Below are 19746 nucleotides of genomic sequence, written 5' to 3'. Positions count from 1 at the left end.
CCGGGAAAGAAAGACTTGCATTTCTGTAGCACCTTTCACAAGCCCTCAAAGCGCCTCACCGCCAGTAAAGTAGTTTTTGAAATGCGAGGCAGCCAATTTGGACTCGCAACTTTTTGAGGAGACTGGAGATAATTCCCCTGCACTTCGAATACAGTGGCCATGGGGTGCTCTATTTCCACTTGAGACGCCCAGTTTAGTGCCACATCCGAGAGGGCAGGAACCTCCTACGCTGCAGCACTCCCTCAATCCTGCACTGGAAAGTCAGCCTGGATAATGGGCTCAAACCTCCAGCGTGGGACTTGACCCCAGCACGCCTGACTTTGGAAACTGTGGTAGCCACTGAGCTGAGGAAGTCAGGCACAGAGAGACTAACTCAGAGACGTGCTGACAGACACACACTCACACATTCACAGTAATGCACACACTAGCACCAACAAGCGAACAAACTAACACACACACAAGTGGTCTTGCTCACGAGCTAGTGATGCCCACTGGAAAGTGGGATATTGTCCTTCCCTTGTTTTTCTCAGAAGGCATTCCCTGTATTGTGGGACTGCTGTCATTTATAGTCCAGGCCGGGTAAGGACAGCAGAGGGCAGCACCGTGGCACAGTGGTTAGTGCCTCACAGCGCCAGAAACTGGATTTAATTCCAGGCTTGGGTGACTGGAGTCTGCACGTTCTCCCCGTGTCTGCGAAGGTTTCCTCCGGGTGCTCTGGTTTCCTCCCACAATCCCCGAAAGACGTGCTGTTAGGTGAATTGGACATTCTGAATTCCCCCTCTGTGTACCCGAACAGGCGCCGGAATGTGGCGACTAGGGGCTTTTCACAGTAACTTCATTGCAGTGTTAATGTAAGCCTACTTGTGATTAGAATAAAAAATATTACTATTACATGCATGGCTGCACATCCGTCTTAAAGGGACCGCGCAGTGCAGCAAGCAGGCCGCACACAGCAGAAAGGAGTTTAAATTTGTGCCTTGTGGTCAGTGCACAGCCTTTGGGGAGTCAGGGGTTGAGGTATTCCCTGCAGATTCCCAGCCTCTGACCGATGATCCTTGCCTGGAGTCACTCCACAAAGGACCAGATTTACAGACTTGAATTTCACAACTAGTCCTGGAGGGATTTGAACTCACCTCCTCTGGAACACCCTGCACTCTCTCTGCGCCATGTGAAGCATAGGGTAAGATACAGCAATTTTACATAAGAGGCCAGAGAGGAGCTGAGTATCTCAAGGTCTTTGGAATGAAAAGGGGTGAAAGCTGTACAGAGCACTGATTAAACCCCATCTGAAGTGCTGCACTACCCTTTGCTCAGGAAGGATATATTGACCTTGAAGAGTCTGCAGCACACATTCACCAGCTTGGTACCAGGGCTAAAGGGACAGATTGCATATCCTATTTTGTATTTTCATATATCGCCTGACTCTGCCTCAGTTCATCAGCTGCTGATGACCATAAGACATAGGAGCAGAATTAGGCCACTCGGCCCATCGAGTCTGATCCGCCATTCAATCATGGCTGATATTTTTCTTAACCCATATTCTCCTGCCTTCTTCCCATAACCCCTGATCCCCTTATTAATCAAGAACCTATCTATCTCTGTCTTAAAGACGCTCGGGGAATTGGCTTCCACCGGCTTCTGCGGCAAATGGCTCCACAGATTCACCACCCTCTGGCTGAAGAAATTCCTCCTCATCGCTGTTTTAGAGGATTGTCCCTTCAGTTTGAGGCTGTGCCCTCTGGTTCTAGTTTTTTCCTACAAGTGGAAACATTCTCTCCACATCCACTCTATCCAGGCCTCGCAGTATCCTGTAAGTTTCAATGAGATCCCCCCCCCACCCCCAGCCTTCTAAACTCAGAGTCCTCAACCGTTCCTCATACGACAAGCTCTTCATTCCAGGGATCATTCTTGTGAACCTCCTCTGGACCCTTTCCAAGGCCAGCACATCCTTCCTTAGATACGGGGCCCAAAACTACTCACAATTCTCCAAATGGGGTCTGACCAGAGCCTTATGCAGCCTCAGAAGTACATCCCTGGTCTTGTATTCTAGCCCTCTCGACGTGAATGCTAACATTGTATTTGCCTTCCTAACTGCCGACTGAACCTGCACGTTAACCTTAAGAGAATCGTGAACAAGGACTCCCAAGTCCCTTTGTGCTTCTGATTTCCTAAGCATTTCCCCATTTAAAAAATAGTCTATGCCTCCATTCCTCCTTCCAAAGTGCATAGCCACACACTTTTCCACATTGTATTCCGTCTGCCCTCCTTTGCCCGCTCTCCTGGCCTGTCCAAGTCCTTCTGCAGACCCCCTGCTTCCTATCCTTGCCTGTCCCTGTGCATGGCTTTGAAACCCTCAACCATGCCTTTATTTTCTCTCGACTGGACTCTTCCAATGCCCTCCTGGCTGGCCACATTCCACCCTCCATAAACCTGAGCTCACCCACATCTCTGCTCCCGTGCCCCCCGTGCTCGCTGATCTACACAGGCTCCTGATCGAACGATGCCTTGATTTTAAAACTCTCATCCTTGCTTTCAAATCCCTCCACGCCCTTGCCCATCTTTGTATACTTCGCCAGCCCCACAGCCCTGTGAGATATGTGCATTCGACTCATTCTCGCCTCTTCAGCATCCCTGGTTTCAATCACTTCACCATCGGTGGTCGCACGTTCAGCTGCCGAGGTCCTCTGCTCTGGAATTCCTTCCCTACACGTCTCCGTCTCTCTTTCCTTAAAACCCATATCTTTGGCAATGCTTTTGGCCATCCGTCCGACCGAATATCTCCTTATGTGACTCAGTGCCGACTTTTGTTTTATACCTCTCCTGAGAAGACCCTTGGGGTGTTTCGTTATGTTGAAGATGCTATATAAATATAGGTTGTTGTTGTTTTGAATATAGAGGACAAAGGGGTGATCTGTTGAGGTGCTGAAACTATGGAACTTACATAGAACATAGAACATACAGTGCAGAAGGAGGCCATTCGGCCCATCGAGTCTGCACCGACCCACTTAAGCCCTCACTTCCACCCTATCCCCATAACCCAATAACCCTCCCAACCTTTTTGGTCACTAAGGGCAACTCAGCACGGCCAGTCCACCTAACCTGCACGTCTTTGGACTGTGGGAGGAAACCGGAGCACCCGGAGGAAACCCACGCACACACGGGGAGAAGGCGCAGACTCCGCACGGTCAGCCACCCAGCGGGGAATCGAACCTGGGACCCTGGCGCTGTGAGGCCACAGTGCTATCCACTTGTGCGGCCCGAAACTTGCTGTCAAATGGAGTGGCAGGGTATAAATTTTAAATAGCTGGCAGCTCACCACCACCTTGTCAAGGGCAATTCGGGATCGGCAACAATTGCTGCTCTCGCCAGTGACGCCCACACCTGCAAAATAAGTTTTTAAAAGCCAGAGGGGCAGTAAGAGTTTTTCTTTCATGCACCAAGTTGTGCTTTTTGAATGGATGATGGAAGCAGATTTAATAGTAACTTTCAAAAGAGAATTGGATAAACACTCTTTTGAGGAGGCAGCCCAGGCGATATGGACTGAATGGCCTCTTTCTCTGCTGTACGTTTCTGAGGCATCGAACCGAGGCCACATTTGCTGTGTCCGGTGTTTGGAAAACATGGATGGCACGAATGGATGCAGAGGAGGGAATTTCGCCCAGTGTCCTGGCCAACATTCCTCCCTCAACCAACACCAATCAAAGAGCCAGAGCAGGAATGATAGGCCAAGTAGCCACATTATGAGTTGTATTATTCCATGATTTAATGATGTATTCAATGGGAGGCTTTATGCATTGATGAGGTGAAGGGAGAGACCTGTCTGGGGTTAGGTTGGGGAGAGGTGATTAGAGTGGGACGAGGCTACCATGCAGTATAAACGCTGGCAGAGACCAGGGGAGCCCAATGGCCTGGTTTCCATGCTGCAGACCTGAAGGAAATCCCTGGGGACGCAGGTTAACAGGGAGGGAAGTCAGGGGAGGTTTCCACCCAAGGGTGAAATTGGAATTTGTACAGAAGTACCCAAGGAACATGCTGTGGGCAGCAGTGTGAATGAGTGAGACAGTGGCTGAGAGGGGCTGGAATGTTCCATTACTGCATGACGTTGGAGCATAGGCAGCTCCTTGTTTTGGTAACTGTGTTGACATTAGCAAGCACGCACACACTCAGCTGGGTCAGTCCCTCAACAGGAGAGCTGACCGGTTTCTGCTGCAAAGGCTGATTTACCAACAGAGAGAACCCTGTCGATGGGACAGTGGAGAACGAGCCGCACTCCCCTCGGACATTATTCTTTCAGGACCTGGATTTCCAGGAATAATTTAAACGTCTCTTTCACAGATCTGGCACAGGCGTGATGGGCATTCTTAGAATCACAACACAGGAGAGGAGGAGGTTATTCAGCCCATCTTTTAAAAAATAAATTTAGAGTACCCAATTCATTTTTTCCAATTAAGGGGCAATTTATCGTGGCCAATCCACCGAGCCTGCACATCTTTGGGTTGTGGGGGCGAGACCGACGCAGACACGGGGAGAATGTGCAAACTCCACACGGACAGTGACCCAGAGCTGGGATCGAACCTGGGACCTCGGCGCCGTGAGTCTGCAGGGCTAACCCACTGCGCCATCTCTAGCCCATCATTTGAAGAGTAATTAAGTTAGTCCTCTCTTTTCCCATCTCCCGGTGATTTGCCATATCGTTCTATGATAGGAATAGGAGTAGGCCATTCAGCCCTCCTCCAATCCCGTACCATCAGTCAGTCAGACAACAGCTGACTTGATCAGCCATGATCTCATTGAATGGCGGAGCAGGCTCGAGGGGCCAGATGGCCGACTCCTGCTCCTAGTTCTTATGTTCTATGCTCTCATGGCTAATTATCCCACTTCCCATTGCTGGCCTCTGCCAGGTCCCTGGGTACTCCTGAAATTTGGTGATGTCTTGACCAGAGGGCAATGCGTACTTTTGTAAAACATAATGCTGAGACCCAGGCTAAAGAATGCTGAGACCCAGGCTAATAGAATAGATGGCATTGAGGTACGTAGGGAAGAGGTGTTGGCAATTCTGGACAGGCTGAAAATAGATAAGTCCCCGGGTCCTGATGGGATTTATCCTAGGATTCTCTGGGAGGCCAGGGAAGAGATTGCTGGACCTTTGGCTTTGATTTTTATGTCATCATTGGCTACAGGAATAGTGCCAGAGGACTGGAGGATAGCAAATGTGGTCCCTTTGTTCAGAAAGGGGAGCAGAGACAACCCCGGCAACTATAGACCGGTGAGCCTCACGTCTGTAGTGGGTAAAGTCTTGGAGGGGATTATAAGAGACAAGATTTATAATCATCTAGATAGGAATAATATGATCAGGGATAGTCAGCATGGCTTTGTGAAGGGTAGGTCATGCCTCACAAACCTTATCGAGTTCTTTGAGAAGGTGACTGAACAGGTAGACGAGGGTAGAGCAGTTGATGTGGTGAATATGGATTTCAGCAAAGCGTTTGATAAGGTTCCCCACGGTAGGCTATTGCAGAAAATACGGAGGCTGGGGATTGAGGGTGATTTAGAGATGTGGATCAGAAATTGGCTAGCTGAAAGAAGACAGAGGGTGGTGGTTGATGGGAAATGTTCAGAATGGAGTTCAGTCACAAGTGGAGTACCACAAGGATCTGTTCTGGGGCCGTTGCTGTTTGTCATTTTTATCAATGACCTAGAGGAAGGCGCAGAAGGGTGGGTGAGTAAATTTGCAGACGATACTAAAGTCGGTGGTGTTGTCGATAGTGTGGAAGGATGTAGCAGGTTACAGAGGGATATAGATAAGCTGCAGAGCTTGGCTGAGAGGTGGCAAATGGAGTTTAATGTAGAGAAGTGTGAGGTGATTCACTTTGGAAGGAATAACAGGAATGTGGAATATTTGGCTAATGGTAAAGTTCTTGAAAGTGCGGATGAGCAGAGGGATCTAGGTGTCCATGTACATAGATCCCTGAAAGTTGCCACCCAGGTTGATAGGGTTGTGAAGAAGGCCTATGGAGTGTTGGCCTTTATTGGTAGAGGGATTGAGTTCCGGAGTCAGGAGGTCATGTTGCAGCTGTACAGAACTCTGGTACGGCCGCATTTGGAGTATTGCGTACAGTTCTGGTCACCGCATTATAGGAAGGACGTGGAGGCTTTGGAGCGGGTGCAGAGGAGATTTACCAGGATGTTGCCTGGTATGGAGGGAAAATCTTATGAGGAAAGGCTGATGGACTTGAGGTTGTTTTCGTTGGAGAGAAGAAGGTTAAGAGGAGACTTAATAGAGGCATACAAAATGATCAGGGGGTTAGATAGGGTGGACAGTGAGAGCCTTCTCCCGCGGATGGAAATGGCTGGCACGAGGGGACATAGCTTTAACCTGAGGGGTAATAGATATAGGACAGAGGTCAGAGGTAGGTTCTTTACGCAAAGAGTAGTGAGGCCGTGGAATGCCCTACCTGCTACAGTAGTGAACTCGCCAACATTGAGGGCATTTAAAAGTTTATTGGATAAACATATGGATGATAATGGAATAGTGTAGGTTAGATGGCTTTTGTTTTGGTGCAACATCGTGGGCCGAAGGGCCTGTACTGCGCTGTATCGTTCTATGTTCTATATGTTCTATAAGACTGCTATCACGTTAATGGGCGAGAGGGGCAGCACGGTATCGCAGTGGTTAGCACTGCTGCCTCACGGCGCCGAGGTCCCAGCTTCGATCCCGGCTCTGGGTCACTGTCCGTGTGGAGTTTGCACATTCTCCCCGTGTTTGCGTGGGTTTCGCCCCCACGACCCAAAGATGTGCAGGTTAGGTGGATTGGCCACGTTAAATTGCCCCTTAATTGGATAAAATTAATTGGGCACACTAAAATTTATAAAAATAAAAGTTACCGGGCTAGTAACTCAGGGAACTCAATTTCAAATCTCACCAAGGCACTTTGAGAATTTGAAAGTAACGATGGGATAGCAGTGAAAGCGACCACAAGACAGTGGGATTGTCCTCAAAGCCCAACTGGTTCTGTGAGCTGTGGATGGGCAGAAAATGTTGCGTGCAACTTCCCGTGTTGTTGAAGAAACGGCGGTCAGGAACTTTCGGAAGATTCAGGAACGCGAGCAGTCCTGCAGACAGTGACAAGCTTCCACCTCCAGCGCAATAGCGTCCTTCTTGGAATGTGGCGACCAGAACTGCGCACGGACCGTATCAGCAACCGAGCCAGGACAATCCGAGGTGGCAAGGGGTCCTTGATCGAGAAAGACCAGAGGGATGAAGAGATACATACTGTAGAAGGCACAATCAAAGAGAACAGGAGAACTCTTCTCATCATTCCTTGTGGTGAAGCTCCTATCGTACATTTGAAAGAACCAGATGTAGAGACCGGAGTAATTGAAGCCTGTGCTGTAGTGCTGCCAGGGCAACCGGACAGCCACACCGGCCACTCCCACACCTTCGATTTCAAGCAGCCCTGTAAACTCAATGCAACCTGCCAAACCTGGACATTCAAGTGAGTGATAGTTGAAAAATGCTGTACAACTGCTCAGACCCAATCACAGGTTGGTTCCTGCATGCATTTACTGCTGGTAGGCTCTCGCGTCATAGAATCATGGAAAAATTCATCACAGAAGGAGGCCATTCGGCCTATCTTGTCCATGCAGGCCCAAGGTCACCCAATTTCCCTTTCTGATCCCACCTTCCTGCACCCGGCCCATAGCCCTGTATCTTACAGCACTGAAGGTGCAGATCCAGATATTGAGAGTTTAGGGTCTCTGCCTCCACCACTAACTCGGGCAGTGAAATCCAGACTCCCGCTACCCTCTGCATGAAAAAGTTCTTCCTCGTTTCCCCTCTACACCTTCTGCCACTTGTCCTGAATCTACGTCCCCTGGTTCTAGAATTCTCCACCAAGGGAAACAATTTTATCCTGCCCACTCTATCTCTGCCCCTCATAAAGTTGTCCACCTCAATGAAGTCACCCCTCAGCCTTCTTTGTTCAAAGGAAAATAATCCCAACCTATCCAATCTCTCCTCGTAGCCACACTTTTCCAGCCCTGGCAACATTCTTGTAAACCTCCTCTGCACTCTCTCCAGAGCAATAACGTCCATCCTGTAATGTGGTGACCAGAACTGACCACAATACTCCAGTTGTGGCCTCACCAGTGTTTTATACAATTCCAACATTATATCCTTACTTTTATATTCTATACCTCTGCCAATGAAGGAGAGCATTCCATCTGCCTTCTTAACAACCTTGTCTACTTGAACTGCTGCCTCTAGGGGCCTGTGTACTTGTACGCCAAGGTCTCTCACTTCATCGACCCCTTTTAATATATTCCCATTTATCTCTGTAACTGTTTGGCCTCTCTAAATGCGTGACCTCACACTTCTTGGTGTTAAATTCCATCCGCCACTTTATCGCCCACTCCACCAACCCATCTATATCATTTTGGAGATTATAGCTATCCTCTATACTATCGACAACTCGGCCAATCTTTGCGTTTTCTACAAATTTCCCAATCATGCTTCCCTTGTTCCCGTCCAAATTGTTAACATATAACAAACAGTAAGAGTCCCAACACCGAGCCCTGTGGAACACCACTTGAAAGAACTGTTCAATTGCAAGGACAGCCATCGACTATTATCCTTTACCATTAATGAACGGACGAGCTGTAAAAAGTGGGGAAGTAAGGCTTGAAGATCTGTTTCAGGGCCTGGAGTGCAGGGCAGCGGAGTGGGTACCGGGACCAGGTGAGGCAGCGGAGTGGGTACGGGGACCAGGTGAGGCAGCGGAGTGGGTACGGGGACCAGGCGAGGCAGCGGAGTGGGTGTGCGGGAAAAGTGCCGCCGACGGGCCCGAGAGGCAGGGTACTGGCCCGGCATTAATGAGGACATAGCCAACACAGTGCTCAACTGCCCCATTTGTCAGCGCTTCCAGCCGGCCCAACCACGTGAGACCCTGCAGCCCCATGAGTTGGTCATGTCACCTTGGACCAAGGTGGGCATCGACCTGTTCCACGCGCTGGGTAGAGACAATGTCCTGATCGTGGACTACTTTTCGAATTACCCAGAGGTGATACAGTTGCACGACCTCACCTCGTCTGCAGTCATCCGTGCCTGTAAAGAAACCTTTGCTCGACACGGCATCCCGCTCACGGTTATGTCGGACAATGGCCCCTGCTTCGCCAGTCAGGAGTGGTCCAACTTTGCCAGGCGGTACAATTTTGCCCATGTGACATCCAGTCCCCTGTACCCCCAATCCAACGGCAAAGCAGAGAAGGGAGTACATATAGTCAAACGGCTCCTATGCAAGGCTGCCGATGCTGGGTCCGATTTCTACCTTGCCTTGCTGGCCTATTGCCCGCTGTCCACTGGCCTGTCGCCAGCCCAGTTACTCATGAGTCGCACCCTGAGGACGACGGTGCCGTCCATCCATGTCCCAGACCTCGACCACGTCCCGGTCCTTCGCCGGATGCAGCTGTCTCGTGCACAGCACAAGGCGGCTCTGGACTCCCGTGCAGCTGATCTCCCTGCTCTGGCTCCAGATGACAACGTCCGCGTCCATCTTCCGGATGGTGGCTGGTCTGCAGCCGCTGTTGTCCTTCGGCAGGTAGCCCCCCCCCCCCCCCCCCGCTCGTTCCTGGTTCGTTTACCGGATGGCTCTATTCTGCGCCGCAATCGACGCACCCTTTGTCTCGTTCCACGCTCGCCACGTGATCCTCCAGTGTCGCCTCGCCCTTCTGCTGATCCTGCCACGGACTATGCAGAGCTCCCTGTCACTCTGCACCCCCCTGACTCTGACGCAGTCCAGCCCGTTCCTGAACCGGCGGCTCTCGACCCACCCTTGAGGCGGTCAACCAGAATTCGTCGCCCACCTCAGAGACTAAATTTATGAACTTTTCGAATTTATGGACTCTCTGAATTGTTTCGTTGCTTTGTTTGATCGTTTCCCTGGTTTGTATATAGTATTGATCTCGTTACTCTTGTTGCATACTGCTTCTCTGCACCAGGCACCTTCCCATGTAAATAGCTTAGTTCTCATGTACGTAGTCCTGTAAATATGTCTTCGCACCCCACACGTAGTTAGGAACATTCTCACCACCCATTATTTATTGCCACACACATACATTTGTTTTATAAAAGGGGGAATGTCATAATATATACCAGTATATCATGGTGCAGACACACACACTGATGGACACACAGCAAGACTGATCAACACCGCAGCCAATCACCAGTTAGAGCACACGCACTATAAAGACAGAGGGCATCAGTTTTCCCGCTCATTCGGGATGCAGCCTCTTAGAAGGACAGAGCTTACAGCTTACAGCACAGATCCTCACCATGTGCTGAGTGCATAGACTGGTTCGGACAGGCATAGGTCTTTAGTTTAATCTAACATCGAGTTAACCCACAGTGAAAGTATGTTCAAAAGTTTCTAGCTTAATAAAATAGTGCTGCACTATTTCAAATGTTGGTGGCCTGTATGTGTTCCACGGACCCAGAACACCCAACACATCAAAGCTGAGGAACCTTTAGCAGAAAAGGTGAAGAGATTTGATAGAAATGTTCAAAATGCCGTGGGATTTTGATGGTGTAGATAGGGAGCTGTTTTCATGAGTGGGAGGGTCAGTAACCGGGAGAGACAGATTTGAATTCTTTAAAAAAAAAAAAATTTAAAGTATCCAATTCATTTTTTTTCCAATTAAGGGGCAATTGAGCGTGTTCAATCCACCTACCCTGCACATCTTTGGGTTGTGGGGGCGAAACCCATGCAGACACGGGGAGAATATGCAAACTCCACACGGACAGTGACCCAGAGCCGGGATCGAACCTGGGACCTCGGCGCCGTGAGGCCGCAGTGCTAACCCACAGCGCCACCGTGCTGCCCCCAGATTTGAATTCTTTGGCAGTGGAACCAGAGGAGAGATGAAATAAAATAAAAATGTCTTTTTACGCAGCAAGTTGTCGGGATCTAACAAGCGGTGTCTGAAAGAGTTACAGAGACCTGGAGAGGGAGAGAGAAAAGGAGACCGTTTTATAGGGAGACAGCAAGGGACAGATAGAAACAGAGCGAGGCAGAGAAAGACTAACCCAGTGGCCGACAGAGAAACACACTGTGAACAGGCTGCTTGCTGGGTGCAAGTTCACTGGGTACTTTCAGAAGAAAATTGGTGACAGTTCCTGATATTTGCAGAGGAAGGAGCAGGAGGGGACTTTGCGAGAGTTATCCAATTAGTTTCTGTGTCCCTCCCCACCCCCTGCTAAGGACCAGCAGAGGTTCAATGGGCTGAACGGTTCCTGATCTACTGTATCATTCTGTCTTTTGATATCATATTGCTGTGTGTGGGATCTCACTGTGCATACATTTCCTGCTGTATTTCCTACATGGCAACAGTGGCTAGAATTTAACCAAGTACCAGCTACCCCGAACAGGTGCCGGAATGTGGCGACTAGGGGCTTTTCACAGTAACTTCATTGAAGCCTACTTGTGACAATAAGCGAATTTCATTTCATTTTTCAACCAAGTGTTTCATTGGCTGTAAGTTGCTTTGGGAAGTCCTGAGATCATTAGCTCCACTGTATAACTCGGGGTTCCTTCAGTTATTCTTCTCCTTCTATCCATTCCTCGCAGCTAAATGGTGCTGGGGATGTGGCGGATATTTCCTGGTGTTGCTGGTCTGGGAAGGTGCGTGAAGCATTGTCTGCGGCCTGGGTCAGGAGCAGTCTGACCTGGCTCTGTGCCTGAACACAGGATCACACTCTGCTTGTTTACAGTCTGACTAGAATGTTATTGGCTTGATATTCCCAAAACTGTGCCTCACTTTCGGAAGTGCTGACACAACTTGGTCAGAAAATTTCATTCCCCAATGCCCCTGGGAGATTTTAGCAAGCAGCCTGTTCACAGTGTGTTTCTCTGTCAGCTACTGGGTTAGTCTTTCTCTGCCTCTCTCTGTCTCTATCTGTCCCTTGCTGCCTCCTTATAAAACGGTCTCCTTTTCTCTCTCCCTCTCCATGGGCGAGATTCTCCGACCCCCGCCGGGTCGGAGAATCGCTGGGGGCTGGCGTGAATCCCGCCCCCGCCGGTTGCCGAATTCTCCGGCACTGGAGATTCGGCGGGATCGGGAATCGCGCCGCGCCGGTTGGCGGCCCCCCCCCCCCCCCCGCGCGATTCTCCGGCCCGGATGGGCCGAAGCCCCGCCGCTAAAATGCCTGTCCCGCCGGCGTAGATTAAACCACCTACCTTACCGGCGGGACAAGGCGGCGCGGGCGGGCTCCGGGGTCCTGGGGGGGGGGGGGGGCACGGGGCGATCTGGCCCCGGGGGGTGCCCCCACGGTGGCCTGGCCCGTGATCGGGGCCCACCGATCTGCGGGCGGGCCTGTGCCGTGGGGGCACTCTTTCCCTTCCGCCTCCGCCACGGTCTCCACCATGGCGGAGGCGGAAGAGACTCCCTCCACTGCGCATGCGCGGGAAACTGTCAGCGGCCGCTAACGCTCCCGCGCATGCGCCGCCCGGAGATGTCATTTCCGCGCCAGCTGGTGGGGCACCAAAGGCCTTTTCCGCCAGCTGGCGGGGCGGAAATTCGTCCGGCGCCGACCTAGCCCCTTAAGGTTGGGGCTCGGCCCTCAAAGATGCGCAGCATTCCGCACCTTTGGGGCGGTGCGATGTCCGACTGATTTGCGCCGTTTTGGGCGCCAGTCGGCGGACATCGCGCCGTTTCCGGAGAATTTCGCCCCATGTCTCTGTAACTCTTCCTGTTTTTCTTTCTGCCTCTATCTCTCTATTTAACTTTGAGTTCTCTGGTTCTCAGTCCCTCTCTGCTTCTCTATTTCATAGAATCCCTACACTGCAGGAGGAGGCCTTTTGGCCCACCGACCCTCTGAAAGAGCACCCTACCAAGGCCCAATCCCCCGCCCTATCCCCGGAATCCAGTAACCACACACAACCTTTTGGACACTAAGGGGCAATCGATCATGGCCAATCCACCTAACCTGCGCATCTTTGGACTGTGGGAGGAAACCGGAGCACCCGGAGGAAACCCACGCACACACGGGGAGAACGTGCAGACTCCGCACAGACAGTGACCCCAGGCCGGAATTGAACCCGGGACCTTGGCGCTGTGAGGCAGTAGTGCTAACCACTGTGCTGCCGTGCCACCCCATCTGTCCCTCTACCCCTCACTGCCTCTCTCTCTTTCCCTTCTTCTCTGTCTCAACTCCTTTCTCTACTGGCTTTTCTCTTCCTCTTTGTCTCCCTCTTTACTCTCTCTCTTTCTCCTCCCTTTGTCTCTGTCTATCTCTGTGCCTCTCTCTGATTAGCACACAGGGCTAAATCGCTGGCTTTTAAAGCAGACCAATGCAGGCCAGCAGCACGGTTCGATTCCTGTATCAGCCTCCCCAAACAGGTGCCGGAATGTGGCGACTAGGGGCTTTTCACAGTAACTTCATTGAAGCCTACTTGTGACAATAATTGATCTTCTTGTCTCTGTCTGTCTATCTCCTTTTTCCTGTCTCTCTCTGCGCCTCTGACTTTGCTTCTCTCTGTCTGTCTCCCTCCTTGTTTCTGTCTCTCTCTCTGCCTCTCTCTGTCCGTCTCTGCCTGTTTCCCCTTTTCTCTGTCTCTCTCTGCGCCTCTGTCTCTGCCTCTCTCTATCTGTCTCTCTCTGAGTGTCTCTCTCCTTGGCTCTGCCTCTCTCTGTCTCTCTCCTTGTCTCTGTCTCTCTCTGCCTCTCTCTGTCTGCCTCTCTCCTTGTCTCTCTCTGCCTCTGCTTCTCTCTCTCTCTCTGTCTCTCCCTCTCTGTCTCTGCCTCTCTGTCTGCCTCCCTCCTTGTCTCTGTCTCTCTGTGCACCTCTGTCTCTGCCTCTCTCTGTCTGCCTCTCTCCTTGTCTTTATCTCTCTGTGCACCTCTATCTGCCTCTCTGTCTGTCTCTCTCATTGTCTCTGTCTCTCTCTGCTTCTCCCTGTCTGTCTCTCTGTGATGAACGGTTACTGTAACACTGTACCCTTGTCATCATGTAAGGTGATGTCCCCTTTAAGACCAGGCTTGGAACCCTGGGGAACTCCGCCTCTGACTCCGCCCATCTGGGAGCTGTGTATAAGGGGCCGCCTTGTGGGCAGTGCAGCAGTTAGCACACGCCTCTGCACTAGTCTAGTTCTTAGTTTATTAAAGCCTACTTTACTGTTTACACTCTAAGCATCATTATTGAGGGTACCACACTCTCTCCTTGTCTCTGTCTCTCTCTGCGCCTGTTTCTGCCTCTCTGTCTGTCTCTCTCCTTGTCTCTGTCTCTCTCTCTCTCTGCTTCTCTCTGTCTGTCTCTCTCCTTGTCTCTGTCTCTCTCTGCGCCTGTTTCTGCCTCTCTCTGTCTGCCTCTATTGCTGTTTCTTTCTCCATCACTCACTGACCATTGATTCTTTATTCCTTATGACACACTTCAGAAGGAAATTGTTCCGATGTGTTGCCAGATTCTGTGAGCCTTGTAAAGGGAACTCCTCAGTCCTCAGCTCCTCAGTCCTCAGCTCCTCAGTCCTCAGCTCCTCAGTCCTCAGTTCCTCTGGTCTCAGTTCCTCAGGTCTCAGTTCCTCAGTTCCTCAGCTCCTCAGTCCTCAGCTCCCCAGCTCCTCAACTCCTCAGCTCCTCAGTTCCTCAGCTCCTCAGCTCCTCAGGTCTCAGCTCCTCAGGTCTCAGCTCCTCAGCTCCTCAACTCCTCAGCTCCTCAGTCCTCAGCTCCTCAGTCCTCAGCTCCTCAGTCCTCAACTCCTCAGGTCTCAGCTCCTCAGTCCTCAGCTCCTCAGTTCCTCAGTTCCTCAACTCCTCAGCTCCTCAGCTCCTCAGTCCTCAGCTCCTCAGTTCCTCAGTTCCTCAACTCCTCAGCTCCTCAGTCCTCAGCTCCTCAGTTCCTCAGTTCCTCAACTCCTCAGCTCCTCAGGTCTCAGCTCCTCAGTCCTCAGCTCCTCAGTTCCTCAGTTCCTCAGTTCCTCAACTCCTCAGCTCCTCAGGTCTCAGCTCCTCAGTCCTCAGTTCCTCAGTTCCTCAACTCCTCAGCTCCTCAGGTCTCAGCTCCTCAGGTCTCAGCTCCTCAATCCTCAGCTCCTCAGGTCTCAGCTTCTCAGGTCTCAGCTCCTCGGAGTTGTCGGCGGCGAGGGTCAGGGACATTTAGGAATCACGTTTCCCAATACTCGCCTGATTTTCTATCCGCGTCACTGATCCCGTGCACGGCTAGTACGGGCCCAAGATCGCCCCCGATATAATAATGACTTGATAATTGTTCTTTTCGCAACGTTTGTTGAGGGATGAATATTGGGCAGGACACCTGGGTGAGGGAACTCCCCCTGCTCTTCTTCGGGAGAGTGCCATGTCCACCTGAGAGGGCAGAGAGGGTCTCAGTTTGATTCCTCATCAAAGAAAACAGCACCTCCAACTGAGCAGCACTCCCTCAGTGCTGCTCTAGAGCGCCAGGGGAATTGGGTCACAGAACTTTATACTAATAATGAGATCTTGGAAAGGTGCAGAGTAATTATCGGCCATTAAAAAAGAATCAATGCACCATTTGTTTTAGGATGGTAGATAAAGACAAACTGAATTTGAAAGGTGTGAGCCCGTGAGGAATTGTGTCGAAGTAAAACAAGGTTGAGAGACAGACTGAAGCATAAACTGTTTCAACAAATTGTTAAAGGAACTGGAGAAGATGTTAAGAGAGGACAGCTGAAAGTGGCCTATGTACGGTGGGAGGAGAGGATCATTGATTCATCAATGATGATAGCGATGAGGAATATCAGAGGATACAGCAGGGTTTAGATCGTTTGGAGACTTGGGCGGAGAGATGGCAGATTGAGTTTAATCCGGACAAATGTGAGGTAATGCATTTTGGAAGATCTAATACAGGTAGGGAATATACAGTGAATGGTCGAACCCTCATGGGTATTGACAGTCAGAGAGATCTTGGTGTACAGGTCCACAGTCGCTGAAAGGGACAACACAGGTGGAGAAGGTAGTCAAGAAGGCATACGGCATGCTTGCCTTCATTGGTCGGGGCATTGAGTATAAGAATTGGCAAGTCATGTTGCAGCTGTATAGAACCTTAGTTAGGCCACACTTGGAGTATCGTGTTCAATTCTGGTCGCCACACTACCAGAAGGATGTGGAGGCTTTAGAGAGGGTGCAGAAGAGATTTACCAGAATGTTGCCTGGTACGGAGGGCATTAGCTATGAGAAGAGGTTGAATAAACTCGGATTGTTCTCACTGGAACGAAGGAGGTTGAGGGGCGACCTGATAGAGGTATACAAAATTATGAGTTGCACAGATAGAGTGGATAGTCAGAGGCTTTTCCCCAGGGTAGAGGGGTCAATTACTAGGGGGCATAGGTTTAAGGTGCGAGGGGCAAGGTTTAGAGTAGATGTACGAGGCAAGTTTTTTACACAGAGGGTAGTGGGTGCCTGGAACTCGCAACCGGAGGAGGTGGTGGAAGCAGGGACGGTAGTGACGTTTAAGGGGCATCTTGACAAATACATGAATAGGATGGGAATAGAGGGATACGGACCCAGGAAGTGTGGAAGATTTTAGTTTAGATGGGCAGCATGGTCGGCGCAGGCTTGGAGGGCCGAAGGGCCTGTTACTGTGCTGTACTTTTCTTTGTTCTTTGTTCTATGATGGTTGACATCTGCAAAACATAAAATATAACTCAGAAACATGCCATTCAGCCCATCTGGCCCATGCTCGTGATTGTGCTGAACATAAACCTCCTCCCAGTCCCTCTCTCCATCTCATCCCATCAACATATTCCTTTCTCCTTCATGTCCATCTTCTCCATAAAAACATCTCTGAGATTCACTCCAACCACTTACTGTGAAAAGAAATTGTAGCTTCAGCATTTATTTGCCATTGTTTTACGTATTGGACTTGAAAAGCATCTCCAGGGGAGAGAGAGGGAGCCGGAGTGCAGCTTGGGAATCAGGTAAGTGTTTAAACTTACTCCTTCCTAGGTTCCAGCAGCCTTCATTTCCGGGAGGGAGAGAGAGAGGGAGCCGGAGTACAGCTTGGGAATCAGGTAAGTGTTTAAACTTACTCCCAGGTTCCAGCGGCCTTCATTTCCGGGAGGGAGAGAGAGAGAGGGAGCCGGAGTGCAGCTTGGGAATCAGGTAAGTGTTTAAACTTACTCCCAGGTTCCAGCGGCCTTGATTTCTGGGAGCGGGAGAGAGAGAGGGAGCCGGAGTGCAGCTTGGGAATCACGTAGGTTCTGTATATAAGTTGGGTGGTTGCTAAACCTGAGACACTACACTTGTAGTGTCCCCCACCCTTCCACCTCCTCTAACCTAAGGGCTTCAGTGAATATAAGGTAAGCTCTTCTTTTCTTTTCTTCTTTCTTCTTGTTTTATCCAGAGGGGATGGCAGGGAAGGCAGTGCAATGTTCCTCCTGCAGAATGTTTGAGGTGAGGGACACCGTCAGTGTCCCTGTTGATTTCATATGTGGGAAGTGCACCCATCTCCAGCTCCTCAGAAACCGCGTTAGGGAACTGGAGCTGGAGTTGGATGAACTTCGGATCATTCGGGAGGCAGAGGTGGTCATAGACAGTAGCTTCAGGGATGTAGTTACTCCGAAGAATCAAGATAGATGGGTGATGGTGGGAGGGGCTGGGAGGAAGCAGTCAGTACAGGGATCCCCTGTGGTCGTTCTCCTGAATAACAAGTATACCGCTTTGGATACTGTTGGGGGGGATGGCTTACCAGGGGTAAGCCATGGGGTACAGGTCTCCGGCACAGAGTCTGTCCCTGTTGCTCAGAAGGGAAGGGGGGAGAGGAGTAGAGCATTAGTCATTGGTGACTCTATGGTTAGGGGGATAGATAGGAGATTCTGTGGGAACGAGAGAGACTCGGGGTTGGTGTGTTGCCTCCCAGGTGCCAGGGTCCGCGATGTCTCGGATCGTGTTTTCGGGATCCTTAAGGGGGAGGGGGAGCAGCCCCAAGTCGTGGTCCACATAGGCACTAACGACATAGGTAGGAAAAGGGATAGGGATGTACGGCAGGAATTCAGGGAGCTAGGGTGGAAACTTAGATCTAGGACAAACAGAGTTATTATCTCTGGGTTGTTACCCGTACCACGTGCTAGCGAGACGAGGAATAGGGAGAGAGAGGAGTTGAACACATGGCTGCAGGGATGGTGCAGAAGGGAGGGTTTCAGATTTCTGGATAATTGGGGCTCATTCTGGGGTCAGTAGGACCTCTATAAACGGGATGGTCTACACCTGGACCAGAGGGGTACTAATATCCTGGGGGTCTGGGAACCTGAATTGTAGCTCCAGTATACAGGAGGTTGAGAGTAGTGAGGTCATGAGTAAGGTTTCAAAGTTGCAGGAGTTTACCGGCAGGCAGGAAGGTGGTTTAAAGTGTGTCTTCTTCAATGCCAGGAGCATCCGAAATAAGGTGGGTGAACGTGCGGCATGGGTTGGTACCTGGGACTTCGATATTGTGGCCATTTCGGAGACATGGATAGAGCAGGGACAGGAATGGTTGTTACATGTGCCGGGGTTTAGATATTTCAGTCAGCTCAGAGAAGGTGGTAAAAGAGGGGGAGGGGTGGCATTGTTAGTCAAGGACAGTATTACGGTGGCAGAAAGGACGTTTGATGAGGACTCGTCTACTGAGATGGTATGGGCTGAGGTCAGAAACAGGAAAGGAGAGGTCACCCTGTTAGGGGTTTTCTATAGGTCTCCGAAAAGTTCCAGAGATGTAGAGGAAAGGATTGCAAAGATGATTCTGGATGGGAGCGAAAGCAACAGGGTAGTTGTTATGAGGGACTTTAACTTTCCAAATATTGACTGGAAATGCTATAGTTTGAGCACGTTAGATGGGTCCTTTTTTGTCCTATGTGTGCAGGAGGGTTTCCTGACACAGTATGTAGATAGGCCAATGAGAGGCGAGGCCATATTGGATTTGGTACTGGGAAATGAATGAAAATGAAAATGAAAATGAAAATCGCTATTGTCACAAGTAGGCTTCAAATGAAGTTACTGTGAAAAGCCCCTAGTCGCCACATCCCGGTGCCTGTTCGAGGAGGCTGGTACGGGAATTAAACCGTGCTGCTGGCCTGCCTTGGTCTGCTTTAAAAGCCAGCGATTTAGCCCTGTGCTAAACCAGCCATGGACCTGGACAGGTGTTAGATTTGGAGGTAGGTGAGCACTTTGGTGATAGTGACCACAATTCGATTACGTTTACTTTAGCGATGGAAAAGGACAGGTAGATACCGCAGGGCAAGAGTTATAGCTAAGGGAAAGACAATTATGATGCGATGAGGCAAGACTTAGGATGCATAGGATGGGGAGGGAAACTGCAGGGGATAGGCACAATTGAAATGTGGAGCTGGTTCAAGGAACAGGTATTGCGTGTCCTTGATAAGTATGTCCCTGTCAGGCAGGGTGGAAGTGGTTGAGCGAGGGAACCATGGTTTACTAAAGTAGTTGAATCACTTGTCAAGAGGAAGAAGGAGGCTTATGTAAAGATGAGACTTGAAGGTTCAGTTTAGGCGCTCAAGAGTGAAAATAGATAAGTCCCCTGGGCCGGATGGGATTTATCCTAGGATTCTATGGGAAGCTAGGGAGGAGATTGCTGAGCCTTTGGCTTTGATCTTTATGTCATCATTGTCTACAGGAATACTGCCAGAAGACTGGAGGATAGCAAACATCCCCTGATTCATATAAAAGAATGCCAACCATCCCTTTTCTCGTATTAAAAAATACAACCATCCCCTGTTTTCCCAGGGT

General features: G+C 50.3%; 1 protein-coding gene across 2 annotated transcripts in view; it reads left to right on the top strand.

The window, feature by feature from the left end:
- The window catches only part of LOC140409347 (lysyl oxidase homolog 3B-like), a 461422-nt gene that overhangs the window by 623 nt on the left and 441053 nt on the right, over positions 1-19746 (top strand). The gene's annotated exons all lie outside the window — the stretch shown is intronic.

The sequence above is a fragment of the Scyliorhinus torazame genome, chromosome 3 (assembly GCF_047496885.1).
Source record: "Scyliorhinus torazame isolate Kashiwa2021f chromosome 3, sScyTor2.1, whole genome shotgun sequence".
NCBI lineage: Eukaryota > Metazoa > Chordata > Chondrichthyes > Carcharhiniformes > Scyliorhinidae > Scyliorhinus > Scyliorhinus torazame.
Note: the sequence above shows the minus strand (reverse complement) of the source record. Positions and strands in the feature narration are given on the sequence as shown.